The following is a 17,575-nucleotide window of genomic DNA, read 5'->3' as shown; positions in this document are numbered from 1 at the left end:
ATAAGAGATACACATGATACAGATGATAGAAGTAGATAAGTAATAGACTTGGATGGCACAGATACAGATGACAATATAGATCAGGATAGATTTAAAATTAGAAAACAGGCCAGGCACCAGTGGCTCACGCCTGTATTCCTACCTACTCAGGAGGCTTAGCTCTGAGGATCGAGGTTCAAAGCCAGACCGGGAAGGAAAGTCCGTGAGACTCTTATCTCCAATAAACCACTCAAAAACAGGAAGTGGCGCTGTGGCTCAAGCAGTAAAGCACTCGCTTCGAGCTGAAGAGCACAGGGACAGTGCCCAAGCCCAGAGTTCAAGCCCCATGACCGACCCCCTCCACCAAAAAAATTAGAAAACAGTACCAGAGGTATGGGTTTCATTTGCCTAGGCATACACAGGTACATGCTTCCCTTTGTACTTTCACAAGGGATGTGTGAACTTGGACCATTTTTATTGCTACTTTTTTTGAAATTATAGTCATGAGAGAACCGATATGTGTCTGAGATTCTTCCTGGCTTCACACTTCCTTTAAGGACAAGCTAATTAAAAGCACATTCTGATTCTTACATCACTGTATAATTCATTGTGAATTTCCAGGTCTGCTTAGAATTTTTGCAGTGAAATTATCACTGCACGAAACTGATCAGGCATGGAATTTGTCAACCTAAAAACTAAAAAGAAAAATGGAGATTTTTTTTTTCAATTGGAGATCTTTAGCCATACATCTCAGAGCTGCACCAGCGTGGAGTGTGACTTGCTCATCAGAATGTGGGTTACCTGTCTGCAGACCCTGAATGACTCTTGTCAGAACCCAGCGGCTGCACTGGGGGCCGGTGTGGAAACGGAAAGAGGAAAATGCATAATGCATGAGTCTGTTCAAAAGCCAGAGACAATTATAATTTTATTCGTATGGCTGCTGTTATTTTTATTGTATTTCTGACATTAATTCTACTGCCAGTTATTCCAGGAAAACCATATCTTTATTTTACTGCTATTATTAAGAGATTTCTGGGACACTTTTTTTCCAATGAGAATGTGGTACTTGTCCGTATGTCATACCTTATTAAAAATAAGTCTCATAGACCAGGAGCCAGAAGCTCACACCTGGAGCCTCGCTGCTCAGGAGGCTGAAATCCAATGATCACAATCTGAAACCAATTAACTACCAAACCCCAGAAGGGAAACTGTGGCTCAAATGACTGAGCACCAACCTTGATGGTAAGGCTGCTAGACCCTGGGTTGAAGCACCATTACTGGCAGAATAAAAAAAAAATCAATATCAGATGGGTACCCACCACTAATCTAGTTATACCAGAAGATTACAGTTAGAAGACAGCTTGGGCAATAAAGTATGAATGACTCCAGCACTAATTTACAAGCAAAAATCAAGACTGAAGGTATATATTAAATGGTTAACTGCCAACCCAGCAAGCATAAAACCTTGAACTCAAATCCCACTTCTGGCAAAATCTAAATAAGTAAATAAACAAATAATAAAACAATACGATTCAAATAAAAGGAGAAAAGATGGAAATTAATATGATTAAAAATGTAGGAGAAGTATTATATTTGGCAACATATTATCGACATCAGAAGTCAGATCAGGTAAATCTTGGTTGTTGTGAAACAAACATTGAGCAGAAATTTTGATACCAAAAAGTGCAAAAGGAAGCTTATCTTAATAATCAGAGTAAAAAAAAAACCACACTAAATCACAAACTTTTACCAAAAAGATTTGTACTTGTAAGAGTTAAAGCTGTTCAGACAGGAAACAAACTGATGTTTATGTACTATAGCTTTTCTATATGTCAATACAAAAACAATTAATTTCTCTGAATAAAATGATGTCATATCTCAAGCAGAACTAACTGACGTATACTGAGTTTTCCATCCAGAACAATCCAGTACACATTCTTCTCAGCAACCCATGGAACTTTTTCTAAAATAGATCATATCTTAGTTCATACAAAGAATTTAAGCAAATACAAGAAGATTGATATAATCCCCTGTATTTTATCTGGCCATAGTGGAATCAAACTAGTTCTCAATAACAAGGCATACAGTCGACAAATCTCAAACATATGGAAATTAAACAGCACACTGCTGAGCAACACATGGGTCACAGAAGAAATTAAAAAGTTCCTACAATTCAATGAAAATGAAGACACATCACAAAGAAACCTATGGGACATAGCAAAAGCTTTCCTGAGGGGCAAGTTTATTGCTCTCAGTGTGCACATCAAGAAAACAAGGACAGACCAAATAAACAATCTCATGATGCAACTAAAACTGCTAGAGACACAATTGAACCTAACCTTGCTAGATGAAGCAAGATAACAAAAATAAGAGCTGAAATTAATGAGATAGAGACTAAGAAAGCTATAAATAAAATTAACAAAAGAAAAGGTTGGTTTTTTTAATCAATAAAATAGATGGACCACTGGCAAGATTAATTTTAAAAAGAAGAGAGGAGACCCAAATCAATAAGATCAAAGATGCCACAGGAAAAATTACAACAAACATCCAAGACATCCAAACAATTATAAAGAAATATTTCCAGACTCTATACTCATGAAGGAAGGAAAACCTAGCAGAAATGGATGAATTCCTAGAAAAATACAAATTGCCCAAACTGAACCAAGAAGAAATAAATCAATTAAATACACCAATAACCTACAATAAGATAGAGGAAGCAATCAGAAACCTTCCAACAAGGAAAAGCCCAGGATCAGATGGATTCACTATGGAATTCTATTTTTGTATGTTATTATTGTAAAAATGCTGTACAGAGGGGTTACAGTTACATAAGCAAGGTAATGAGTACATTTCCCATTGATCATTGTCATTACTGAATTATATAAGACCATTAAAGAGGAACTAATACCATACTCCTCAAGCTCTGCAGAGAAATAGAAGCTTCTTTCTATAAAGCCAATTTCATACTCATCTCCAAACCAGGCAAAGACCTAACAAAAAAAGAACTACAGACAAATCTCTTTGATGAACACAGATGCAAAGCTCCTCAATAAAATTCTAGCCAACAGAATCCAGAAACACATTAAAAAAATCATACACTATGACCAAGTAGGCTTCATCCAAGAGATGTAGGGATGGTTTAACATACATAAATCAATAAATGTAATCCAATACATAAACAGATCCAAGGTGAAGAACCACATGATTATCTCCATTGACGCAGAAAAGGCTTTTGATAAGACACAACATTCATTCATGTTAAAAACTCTGGAAAAAATAGGAATAGAAGGAACATTCCTTAAAACAATAAAAGCCTTCTATGACAGACCAATACCCAATATTATACTTAAAGGGGAAAAACTACAACCAATTCCCCTAAAAACAGGAACAAGGCAAGGTTGTCTCTCCACTCCTCTTCAATAGAGTTCTGGAATCCTTAGCCAGAACAATAAGACAAGAAAAAGACATTAAAAGGAAGGGATCTGCATAGGGGGAAAGAAGTTAAACTATCTCTTTTTGCAGATGACATGATTTTATACCTTAACAAACCCAAGGCTCCATCCCCAAACTCTTAGACCTTATAAACCACTTTGGCAAAGTAGCAGGATACAAAATTAACCCACAAAAATCAGTCACCTTTATGTACATCAACAATGTACAAGCAGAAAGGGAAATCAAGGAAACATCCCCATTCACAATAACCTCAAAAAAATAAAATAAAATATCTAGGAATTAACCTAACCAAAGTTGTAAAGGGTCTATTTCTTGAAAACTATAAAAGCCTTAAAAAAAAAAGAATCATAGAGGATACCAGGAAATGGAAAGATCTCCCATGTTCCTGGATAGGCAGAATTAACATGGTGAAAATGGCTATACTGCCAAAAGTGATATACATATTCAATACAATTCCATTAAAATCCCAATGACATATTTTACTGAAATAGAGAAAACAGTCCAAAAGTTCATATGGAACAACAAAAGACCTAGAATAGCCAAAGTGATTCTAGGTAAAAGAAACAACGCAGGAGGGATCACAATACCGGAGTTCGAGCTCTACTATAGAGCTATAATAATGAAGACAGCTTGGTACTGGCACAAAAAGAGCCCCGAAGACCAATGGAACAGACTAGAGGCCCCAGAAATAAAGCTGCATATGTACAGTCAGTTGATATTTGACAACGGAGCCAAAGACACACAGCGGAAGAATCATAACCTCTTCAACTATTGGTGCTGGGAAAACTGGGTGGCCACATGCAGAAAACTGAAAGTGGACCCCAGCCTGTCACCATGCACTAACATCAACTCAAAATGGATCAAAGACCTCAACATCAAACCCGAAACTCTGAAACTACTGCAGGACAGAGATAAAAATGGCAAAGGAACACATGAGGAAATGTTCATCATCTCTGACTATAAAGGAAATGCAAATAAAAAGAGCACTGAGATACCACCTTACCCCAGTCAGAACGGTCTACATCCTAAAGTCAGCCAACCACAAATGCTGGAGGGGATGTGGAGAAAGAGGAACCCTACTGCATTGCTGTGGGAATGTATACTAATACAACCACTTTGGAAAATAGCCTGGAGATTCCTCAGAAAGCTAAATATAGACCTCCCCATACCACCCAGCCATATCACTCCTAGGCATCTACACTGAGCAACAGGAACCAGGATACAAGGACACATGTACCTCCATATTTATTGCAGCAATATTCACAATAGCCAAGATTTGAAAACAACCCAGATGCCCTACTACTGATGAGTGGATCCAAAACTTGTGGTACCTAGATACAATGGAATATTATGCAGCCATTAGAAAGGACAAAATAATGGCGTTTGCAGGGAAATGGATGGAACTAGAGCAGATTATTTTGAGCAATGTAAGCCAAGAACAAAGAGACAAATGGCACATGGTCTTCCTGATATGTGGATGCTAAAGCCAAAATGCAAGAAGATATGACAATGTAAACAGGACTTGAGAAACACAGGACAGCCACAGCCACTCATTTTGTCATATCATTGCTAAATGACTTCATGTTATTGACCTTATATATGGTAAATATATACACACAATGGAGGGAAGCCAGGAGGAGGAACAGTATAAGTTGGAACAGCCCACACTAAGCAAAAGGAAAGAAATGTGAACATCATCTGATGTGAAAAAATAATTTGTATTGTCAAAGCTCATAGAATTCACAAACTGTATAGACAATGATGACAATTTGCCTTGTCAAGGTTAAAATGTGTTTGTGACTTTAACTAAAGTATCATTATTCCACAATACTGTGAAATATGTGAAATTTATGTAATCACCTAATCTCAATTAAAGAAAAAATGAGAGAAGGGATGGGTTAGGAGCAATGGGTGATAATGTTGTCATATACTTTGTACTCATATACTGTTTTGTAGAATGGGAACTTCTTTGTACAACAACTTAAAGATAATGATAAAAAAAATCAATTGCCCAGCTTCAACCCAATGAGTTATTTTCATTTGATTGACTTCTGGAAATTCTCTCACAAATCATCTTTTGATTAAATATACCAGTCTTACCATGATTTGTCTGGTTGAGGATACTTCCATTTAACTTTCCCAGCTAAAATAATGAATAAAAGTGAAATTGTATAGCAAACAACATTCTAATAACACTCACAAACACAAAACTGACAAAGGGTTACTTCATAAAAACATGTAAAATCTTGTCTAAATAAATGCAAATAAATAAAGCATAGGAATCTCTGAAATAATAATCATAGAGAAAACTCATGAGAGGCAAAGGGAACTTTAAATTTTATCATTCTGAGACATATTTAGACTTCACTATCCTACCATAGCCCATACAACTATTGTAATATACACAGTTAAACACTTCCTTCATATTTATCTGTGTGACTATGGTAAAAACAAACAACAGAGGCTGGCAAGGGTGGAGGAAAAGAACTTTCACAGAGAGTTTGGAAGATACGGCCACTATGGAAATAAGTATGGCATTTTCTCAAAAGACTAAAAATAGATCTTCCATATGAATCTGACTATATCACTCCTGGGCATATATCCAGAGGAATCAAAGCCAGCAAACAATGCAAATACAAGTAAATTCATGTTTATTGAAGAGCTCCTCACAATAGTCCTGCTATGGAATCAACTTAGGTGCCCATTAGCATATGAATAGAAAAAGAAAATGTCATTTATGCACATAATGGAGTAAAGAAATAAATTTTGTCATTTGTAGGGAAATGAATGTTACTGAACACCATTCTGCTACATGAAAAAGTCAAACTTAGGCAGACATTGGCTCCCTTCTCTAACATGTGTGCCAGGCAGACATCAGAAAGAAACAAAAAACAACCAAAACTAGAAGGAACTCACATGGGGGAGTGGGCAAAGTATGACTGGAAATGTGCTTTGTATGTGTGTATAAAATATTGTGATGAAACCCATTTTAATGACTGATGGACATCAATAAAAACTGAAATATCAGCAAAGAGAGCAGAGTGAGTAGCCAGGCACTGGTGGCTCACGCCTATCATCCTATCTATAGCAGGCCGAGATCTGAGGATCTCAGTTTGAAGCCAGCCTGGGGAAGAAAAGTCCGTGGTGACTCTTATGTCACACTCTTATGTTTTACCAAATTCAGAAGTAGGGATGTGGCCCTAGGTGAGGAGGGACAGCCTTGAGCGAAAAAGCCAGGTGAGACCAGAGGCCCTGAATTCCAGCCTTAGCACACGCGCACACACACACACACACACACTCACACACACACACACACACACACACACTCACACACACACACACACACACACACACACACACAAAGCATGCAGACTATTCTCCAATGTCACTTGACACATTAGAAGAGACTTATGTGCAAAGTCCCTCTTTGTGTTCCTGTTGGTTCCTGAGAAAATCATAGTTTTTCACATTGAACTGAAAAAGCAAGTATGATGTACAAAGTTTCTTTCACTTGGTTTCTCTCCCATAATCCTTGGCAGCAACCAAAAGTATGGACCCCACTGAAATCATCACCAGATTCGCACAACAGGAGCTCTTCTCAGGAAGAATGCTGACTCCTCATGACAGACAAACACAATCTCTACAGGAGACAGGCTCTGCCTTTTAAGACCGACAACTACTATGACTTACACATCTTCACTGAAGTCCTACTGCTAGTAATACCAGCTTGTATTAAGTCAGATTGAGATGAGATGGTTGGCAATTCTCCACCACAGTGCCTTGCACTGCATGTGCACCACTTAATACCAGCTGGGCTGATGTCATGATCTCTGTAACTACATTCTAGTGCCCAAAGTTGTGGGATATGCCCGGATGAAAGTCAGTATTCTGGCTTTTTAAATAGTTCATTTAAAATACTTTACACTTAAAATAAATTGGAAAAAGGCACATAATTACCTACAAAACAAGATAAAATCAGATGGCAAATCGTTAGAAATTTCTAAAAGAAAATGCTTTAACTATAATTCATTATGAGATTTTATCTACTGAAATTTTCTTTGGAAATCCTGAGATATTACATCATTTTTTGCAAAGGTTTTGGGAATGTTTTTTCAAGTGCTTGTAAGTGTACCCAATCCTGTGACTGTAGGTATTGTGGTCATTTGTGCCCCCACCATATATATATATATATATATATATATATGTATATATATATAAGGTAGCTAGCATACCTTTGTTATGAGTTTATCTTACTACTATTCTATTATTTTTGTTAACCTGTTATTTTTGCCTTTCACTTTAGTAAGAAGATTTCTGAATCAATATCCATGAAAGAATAAAACTGTTCTTAATATTGTCTTGTCTTGATAATTGCAGTTAAATGAAATGAATATGTTTGCCTGAGGAAATAGGATAATCTCCAAAAATGTGTGTGTGTGTTTGTGTGTGTGTGTGTTTGGGGGGAGAAGTCCTATTGGTTTAAGTTTCATATATATAACATATATCATATATATGAGTTTCATATATATGATATAACATATATCATATATATGATATATGATATCATTAAGTAAATAGTTTAAATTCAACATGTTAGCTGTTTATGAGTACAACCTTGATCAATACATTTTGGTCAGTGTATATGTAAATATATATATGAATGAATGAATATATATATGTAAATATATATATGAAAATGTGTATACGAAATGTATATGTATGTGTATAGGAAAATGAAAGCATATATACACTTCCTGGTATACGTTTCATTAGACTGTAAGTAGTTAAAAGGAGTTGTTACCCCATCTTACCCTTCACATACCATACTTTAGTTAAGATGTTTCTATGTGTGTGTGTGTGTGTATATATATATATATATGTATGTGTGTATATATATATATATATACACACATACATATATATATATATATATATATATATATGAAAGTGGTATACATATGTCTACATATTTTTTTTGGTCGGTCATGGATTTTGAACTCTGGGCCTGGGTGCTGTCCCTCAGCGCTTCAGCTCAAAACTAGTACTCTACCACTTGGGCTACAGCACCACTTCTGGTTTTCTAGTGGTTAATTGGAGATGAGTCTCATGGACATTCCTGCCCAGGCTGGCTTTGAACTGTGATCCTCAGATCTCAGCCTCCTAAGTAGCTAGGATTACAGGCATGAGCCACCAGTGCCCAGCTTACATATATATTTATAAATTAGATCCAATTTCCACATGTGCAAGTATCCAAAAGATTACATGTCAGGACACAGTAAAGTTACTTACATAAGCACTGCACTGTTCACCATAGCCAAGTTGTAGAAACAGCCTACGTGCCCTCAGTGGATGAATACTTCAAGAAATAAAGCTCAGACCTTGCTCGCTGAGGGGTTGTAATCGAAGTCTGATCTAATTATTGGAAGAATTTTAAGACTTTCAGAGCACTGATCAGTTTCAATTAGAATATTGCAAAACTGAGCAGATTATATGATCTGCATTCAATGTTAATTATTAAAGAAAATATCACATAATTGCATTTGGTATGAATTAAATGATAGGTACAGATTGTGTGAAAGAGATCATCATTATTTTAAATTTTTTATTTAGCATTATCATATGATAAGCTAGGAATTATAATTGATTTATACATCAAGCATTTTTAGGAACATAGGCATTCCTTTGTTATCCAAATTGAGGACTGATTTAGTTTTTCTTTATACTGGCATGATATAATATTTTTTAAAAATTTACTTGTGGTTAATTACCGAGAGTATGTCTACATTAGTAATTCTGACTGAGTTCAACAGTCTTTACCCAAATCCCCTTTCCTCGGCTGGATTATGGAACCGAAGACTCTTCTGCAATTTTTCAGATTTCAAGGTTTTCTGATGCATTTAGTTAGAAACAAAATCCCAGGAAAGTCTACACCTTGAATTTTTCTTAAAGCCTAAATTCCCCATCGACTTCTCCAAGCAGCTCTTCCACCTCCACAGCCCCAGGAGTGTTGGGGTTCAAGGCTTCCAGCCAACCGCTTTCCTGGGAGGAAGTATGAGGTCTCTGTCCTCTGACAACGCCTGCGTCCCTCTGTTCATTCAAAACCTCTTCTACACAATGTTTTGTTTTATGATGCCAGGAATTCTAAGACGAGAACTAAATCCAAAAAAGTGATTATCAATTAAGGATAAACGGATAAATACAGCAAGTTACGAAAAAGACCTGATCGATTTTACAGGTGATTGAATCTGATTTCACTTGTGCTGATTTTGAGGGGAAGACTGTCTTGTAGAATGGGAGGTCATAGGAAATAATATGGAATTAAGTTGCACGGGCCTAATGAGTAGGGGAATTTTTCCACTTCCCATTTATAGTCCAGTCTTTGTCACGGAAATTGATGAATGCTGTGTTAATTTCTGTCTTTTATTAAGTTTTGGCATAAGAAATGAAGCGGTGGAATTTTTATGGCTAGCAGTGCTTGACACTTCAGGATCCTGTTTATCTGGAAATCAACTCTACCACCTAAAACACGCATCCGGTCAGGCAGCCTGGTCAGGGCCTGGCTGGGGCCCGCCGGACAAGCCCCAGGCTTGGCTGCCTCCTCCACCTCGCGCTTCGACTCTTTGAAGCGACTGATACGTATGTGGTGAGCTGGGTCAGACTCACAGGTACAAATTGTAGCTTGTGGACACTTAGAACTGACCTGTGCTCATAAAACCAGCACATGTCCACGAAATCCCCAAAGCATTTAATATGCAGGGACTATGCTGTTCCCTCTGTTTAACTGAGTCCAACCCATTCTGCCACTTAGTGAATTATTTTATTAAGTAATGAAGTGGACATCGCTTGTTTGGCTTGCACATCTAGGAAACAAGTTGAGCACCTGAAAATTCACACCAAGATTCAGTGTGAGTATTGCTCTCAGTATTCTATATAGCACTAAATCAAATCTCTACCTATCTTTTTCATTCGCTAATGGGGTCTTGCTTGATTCTTTTGCTCACAGCTGGTACTCTATGACTAGAGCACTGACTTGAGCCCAGCTTTTGCTTGTTAATTGGAGATGGGATCTCAAAGACTTTTCTCTCTGGGGTGGCTGTGAACTTCAATTCTCCATAGCTTAGAATTCTAAGTGGCTAGGATTACAGGGACGGGCTTTGCATCGTGGTCTAAGCCAGATCTTGCTTTGTTTCGGAAAGGATGTGGACCGGTTAGACTTGCGGTGGGAATCGCTGATCATGGGGATAGCTACTTCTCACCTCCTCTGACTCTCTTTGCTCCCTGTCCACTGCCCAACTTCCTGTGGTGGTGAGCTCAGTAGTACTCTCCAGCCCTCTTCTCATCTTTCCCTGTATTTTCCGGCATAGAAGAGACAGTCTGCTCCGTAGATCTTATAATACATTTCATGAAGTCTTTCCTCAGTTGCTCCCAAGAAATCCCTCCTCCCAAACTCCTCCCTTCTCTGGAAAACAGGTAGACGTTCTCTGTCTCTGCTCAGAGGAACATTCCCAAATGCGGCATTCTCCAGGCACTTCTGGCTTGTACCTTTCTCCCCTGTACCAAGTGCTGACTTATGCAATAGTTTCAAAACCAAAACTGTTATGAATATGCTGGTTCATATGATAAATGCAAAGAAGAACATATAATAAAAATGTAAACACTTTAGACCTAATTTAGATCAGAATTGGTTGGAAGGTCTCTAAATAATACCAATGATTGTGAGATTTATAGACATGAGGAACAATTATACATAAAGGTATTCTTGACACATTTTAAAAGCTTTGATTTTGTCAGAATCCTGAGAAAAACAATGGACACAGTTTTGTGAAGGAAGCCAGAGTCATCAGATATTAAAGCATACATCCAATAGAGTACATTTTAAACAGGTCTATGAATGAAAGATGAAGACAAACAGACTTCATAAGGAAGTTTAGAAAGAGATGAGGTTGAGACAAAAATGTGGAATCATGATCATGGTCATAGTTCAGAGTGAAAGAATTATTTGGAAAATTAACCACCTTGGAAACCATTGAAAACTATTTTATGGAAGTATAAGTCTTCCTTCTTGTCCTCCTCCTCCTCCTCTTTCCCCCTCCTCCTCCCTTCTCCCTCTGTCTCTCATGCTAGGCAAACACGGTACTACTTGAGCCATACTCAGTGTTTTTGTTTTTGAGACAAAGACTAGTGAACTTGACACTTGTCTCCCTGTAGCATCTTCTTCCTTCTGCCTCCCAAATAGCAGAGAAAATAGGTGTTCTTCAGTATGCCCGGATAAGGGAAGAGTTGCTAAACCATCCAGAGGTGAAGTGTGAGAAGCTCTGAGCTCGGAAAGTCACTAATTCATTTAGAATGCAGTCACCATCTGCAGCTGTGAAGGCTGAACTGCTAAGGAGAGATGTGGAATTACCCCAGGATACAGCAGCCTGAGAGGGGAAGCTCGGATGTTCTCATCTGTGCAGAAAGCTTAAAGCAAAAAACAAATAACTGTGTTAACATATAGAAAAACAAGCATACACACAGATGAGCATGCACATGAGTGCATAAACACAAACACCTTCACATACATACATTTACAAACTACGAGGGAAATTGATTTCCACTCTTCTAAGCATGGTAGTATTTTACAGCTTTCATAAACATGAACTTAAATAAACACAATAATGGTGAAAAAGAAGAAATATATAAGTGGGATAAAAGCAAGGTCCAATTAATTTATCCAGACATATTCAAATAACTAAATCTCCTGACTGACAAGGAGAAAGGAGAGAGTGACAAGAAGAAGAAGAAGAGGAGGAGGAGGACGAGAAGGAGGAGGAGGAGGAGGAGGAGGAGGAGGAGGAGGAGGAGGAGGAGGAGGAGGAGGAGGAGGAGGAGGAGGAGGAGGAGGAGGAGGAGGAGGAGGAGGAGGAGGAGGAGGAGGAGGAGGAGGAAGAAGAAGAAGAAGAAGAAGAAGAAGAAGAAGAAGAAGAAGAAGAAGAAGAAGAAGAAGAAGAAGAAGAAGAAGAAACAGCAGCAGCAGCAGCAGCAGCAGCAGCAGCAGCAGCTGCTGCCCAAGTCCATGATGGGTGTGAAAGCCACACTTTTAGGAAGTTTATTTTTCCTTGTGATGTGGAAAAATACCTAGAATAATTTCAGACATAGACTGAGAAGCAAAACTGTATGGTGAGCCAACGGCAGTATCAAGAAGAAACGACACATGAAGGGGCATTCTAATGGAGAGCTGGCATGCCTCAAATTCGTTATCTCTAAAATATATCTGCCCCAGCCTTAGTTCAAATACACCATATAGATGATGACTGAGCAAATGAATTTGTATGTGCACATTGGTGGGAGGGATAGATGTTTGTGTTACGCACACATAGATAGTCATTACATATTTGTATATACGCAGACAATATTTCCCACCTCTGTCCCTGAAGAGGAACAAGAAACAACCACGTTCCAACAATACAGCTGGTTTTTCTGATAGAGGTCACCAATAAATGTCAGTCTTCACTAAACAAGACCGCTGATCCTAGGAAATTATCTCATCCAAGGTGAGTCTGAGACATCTCCTGTCCAAAAATAAAGAAATAACAACAACAACAACAATAATAATAATAATAATACAAACAAGCAGGAATGATGGTTTGCTATAGGAAAGTTGGGACAATTTGAGAAGCAGAATGAGGGAGCCCTTGCCTAGGCTCCTGTTGGTACCTAAGGAACCTGGTGCACAAATAAGCGTGACAGGAGTTGAGGTGAGGCTGCACTACAGGGGATAAAAACTACATTTCAATAAGAATTTATTGTGTATTTTACCAGGTTGTTTTGCCTTCCATATCTCTGAAGAGCACGAGGCCAGTTAGGCTCCAAATGTCACATAAATATCACCTGAACAGACAGAAATTGTCTCTAATGTGATGTGAGAGAGTAATAAAGATGACTAGTGAAATAGTAAACTGGAAGAGTACATCTCAGGTGTAAAATCGCATCTGCAAACTGTATCACGTAGGCAAAGCAGCCTTACAGTGCCTCCTTCATTTGTGAGTCTTGTAAATTTGAATAATTGAACCCCCTGAGAATCAGCACCATGTCTTCAACCTACCACAGTTCTAACACCTCTAAGATTGTGCTGTGATGTTGTTCATTTCAGATCTGTGAGAAAATTCAATGAAGATACAAGGTAGAGTCCATGCTTTAAATTTTGGAACAAACTAAATTATGGTTTATTCTTTATTTTTTTTAATTTCTTAATTATCTTTAAGTAGTTGCACACAGAGATTTCAGTTGCACACAGAGATTTCAGTTCCACAGGTCAGTTGATGATTACAGTGAGTCTTGATACACATCACCCCTTCCATTGGTCTCCATCCCTCCCACCCCACCCCTCCCCTCCAGTGACCTGGCTCCAGGTTCACAGGTGTGCGTGAAATGTTACAAGCTCATTCTCCCTCCCTCCCTCCTCCAATCCTCTCCCCTCCCTCCTCCATTCCTCCCTTCCCTCCTTTGATCTCCTTTGCAGGTCTACTTTCTGGTATTTTGTTAGTCAAAGGCCTTAGCAGCAGAGAGGCTTTTGTATGTTTTTTATAATTATCTATGTATTTATTTCCTTACTTATTATTTATTCACTTATTTTTTGCACTTTTTTATTGTAAAGATGCTGTACAGAAGGGTTATATTCACACCAGTAAGGTAATGAGTACATTTCCTATCTAGCATCATTGCCTCCTCCTTTGTTTTCCCCCTACCATCCCTTCCCTCCCACCTCAACACCCCCTCCCTCCCCCCCCAAGTTGTAAAGTTCGTTTTCAACATAGTATCTTGTACACCTCATTGTTACAATGGATCATCCTGCCTCCTTGTTTCAGCATTTTGTTACTTCCCTTCCCCTCCCTGAATTAGAGAAATATATACACAAGATGCAGGGCACCAACATCAAATACAGTGACAACAGGGGTTATACCTTGGGGGAAGAACATACAAGGAAACAAAAAAAATCACATGGTACATTATAAATATGTTAGAAACAATAGCAAGAAGAAAAAAAGTATTTGTGCTCCTATCTTGGGGTTCATTTCACTTAACATCATCTTATATGGCCATATATACATAGCTTTTGACCTTTTCTGCTTGTCTTAGACATGTACTAGTTATTGCAAATAAGGGAAAAATGGGACCTATGTTTCTTTGGGCCTGGCTTACTAAGTGAAGTAAGCAGGAAGGTTTGAACTCAGAATGCCCCACTTGATCAGGCTGGGCCCCGAGGCTGGGTCACACAGACACGTTTACTGTTCACAAAGGATCTGCATAGAGCTGGTGGTCTGTTTTTGCCTGGGCCCACCACCAGATGGAGAAGCCCCCCCCCCCCCCCCCCGGCTCTGTGGAGCCTCACTAGTCTTTGCTGGGTGGGGTCTCCTTTCCCAGGCTGCCTCCAGCCTCAGTAGTGCTCTTACTCTGCACTTCCTGGTCAGCTGGGAATACAGTCATTGGCCTTCACACTGGGGGACATGTTTTTTGTTTAACCCTGTGTCATATTTGTCACGACTCTCATACCAGACCTGCTTTCATCTCAATCAACAACTTGTTGTAACTCACATAGAGGGTGTGCATTCTTTGCAAGTCACTATGCTATGTTCTTGGTATAGAGGAATTAAAAAGGAGTCAGCATTAGGTCCCCGCTAGCATTCACCATTCCCTGACCCTTCCTTGCTCAGAGTTGCAATCTCCACATTCTAGGGTTCAGACAACCAGATGGACGGGTGCTGGGAACCATGGCAGGCTGGGCTAGCCACAGCCTGCTCCTCCTGCGGTCACCACAGTCACTGGCCAGTGACTCTGGCAAGGAAAGCAGGTCAGTGGTGCCTGGACAGCAGGCGAGCTGGATGGCTGCATCCCTGTGTATTTCAGCAACCCTGAAGTAGGGTCCCCCTCCCAAGCTCCTCGCCGGCCTCGGCTGTGGCCTCTGTCCTTGGTGATGGCCATTCTCACGGGGCAGAGGGAGTCTTGGTGTTGTTTTGATTTACGTTTCCTGATGGCTGGGCCTGGTAACCACTTCTTCATGTCTATTGGCCATTTTTACTTCTTCTGGGAATTCTCTGTTTAGCGCCTTTGCCCATTTATTAATTGGGTTATTGATTCAGCAGCCAGGGCTTCATTTCTTGAGCTTTTTGTATATTCTAGAAATTAGGCCATTCTCCAATGAATAATTGGCAAAGACTCACCCCTCCCCATTGTGTGGGCTGTCTTTTTAATTTATGAACTTGAATCTCTGCTGTGAGGGGAAAAGATTCTTTTTCACTTGCTCCAATTTGGTCTTGCTTTACATTAGAAATAGCACCTTCCTGGGAAGGTGGCTCAGTGGTAGAGCGCTTGCCTTGCATGCCTGAGGCCCTGGGTTCAATTCCTCAGCAACACATAAGCAAAAAGAAAAAAGCCAGAAGTGGCGCTGTGGCTCAAGTGGTAGAGCGCTAGCCTTGAGCTGAAGAGCTGAGGGACAGCGCCCAGGCCCAGAGTTCAGGCCCCACGACCAGACCCCCCCCAAAAAAATAGAAAAGAAAAGAAATAGCACCTTAACCTTCACTCATTTAACCTGACCAAAGCTTCAAGTTTTTATGATTTTATACACAATTTTTTTCCTGCCCCAGATAGTTTTATTTGTTTTTTCCTCTGCAATGGTGAGATCGTTAGTAAGTTTGTTTTCCAACTTGACTGGCTTTCTACAAGAAATCTCTATTAGCACAGGTTCCTGGCCAGGTTCAATCAAGGCACGTGGAGAAGAGCACACAGTGCAGGACACATTCCGATCCCACCAAAAGCACAGCAACGCTTCGCAAGAGGAAACCTTCTGGGCCCTCAGTCCTCTCCCTGCAAGTGTTTCCTCTCATTTGGAGGCACAATCTCAACAAACCACGTGGCTTTCTTCATTTTTATAATATGATTATTCAGCTAGACAGGAAGAGCATCTATGTTTATTTTTGTGTATTTATTTACGGTGGCCATATTGAGTCTTGACCCTAGAGACTCACACTGTCTCTTAGCTTTTCCCTCAGTGCTGGCACAGTGCTGATTGAACCACAGGTCCACTCCTGATGCTTGATGGGATTAATTCATGGTTAGAATCTCAAGGACTTCCCTGCCTCGTCTGGCTTCTAACTGTGATCTTCACACCTCAGTGTCTTGAGTAGCTAGGATTACAGGCTGAGCCACCAGCACTCGACTCTTACTCATTTCTGACACCAGATTTTCCACCAGGAGCTCTGAGTGGAGGAGCATGTGTTTCCCAGGCATTACACGCTCTGCTGGGTGGTGTTCATCACGCCTAACGCGCACTTGCTCCTTAATTTAAATCATTCACTTTTCTTGTTGAAGGATGCCAATTTGGGCTCTGGCTGCATGGCTCCATTTTCCTTTATATCACTGTGCATTCCCAAGGGGAAAGTCCAAATGGATCATAGCCACATCCTCCAAGGGAAGGACCGGAGGGTCCCAGCCCAACCTTTGCAATCCCATGTCTGTTTGCTAACTCACCACACAAAACACTACCTATGTATCCTGCTTGTATGAGTACATGAATTAGTCGATATTAGCAGGACACATAGAGAGAATCATAGGTAAAATACATATTATATACATATATCTACATATGCAGTGCATACCTCAGAGATGCTAGCTTCCTAAAACAGAAACAACACAGATATGATGAAAAATGTACACTTTTTGCAGCACAACTTTTTTTTAACCAGTTCTATGGTTCCAAGGGGTTTTTTTTGGTTGTTTTTTTTTGGGGGGGGTCTGGTCATGGGGCCTGAACTCTGGGCCTGGGCGCTGTCCCTCAGCTCTTCAGCTCAAGGCTAGCGCTCTACCACTTGAGCCACAGCACCACTTCTGGCTTTTTTCTTTTTGCTTATGTGGTGCTAAGGAATCGAACCCAGGGCCTCAGGCATGCAAGGCAAGCACTCTACCACTGAGCCATCTTCCCAGCCCCGGTTCCAAGGTTTTTAATGTTCGTTTCCAAATACTTACCTAATCTACTGATATCCCACACATCAACACAATTTTCTATTCCTGGAGAGTAATGTTTTCGTTGTAGTGAGCCTGAGCTGCCCATTTCTGTACTTACATTTCTCAATAGCATTGAGATGGTGAGTCGCACACACGTCGGTAG

This window comes from Dipodomys spectabilis, unplaced genomic scaffold (assembly GCF_019054845.1).
Source record: "Dipodomys spectabilis isolate Male_0828 unplaced genomic scaffold, ASM1905484v1 ptg000457l, whole genome shotgun sequence".
Lineage (NCBI taxonomy): Eukaryota > Metazoa > Chordata > Mammalia > Rodentia > Heteromyidae > Dipodomys > Dipodomys spectabilis.
The sequence above is the reverse complement of the archived record's forward strand: the minus strand, read 5'-3'. Positions refer to the sequence as shown.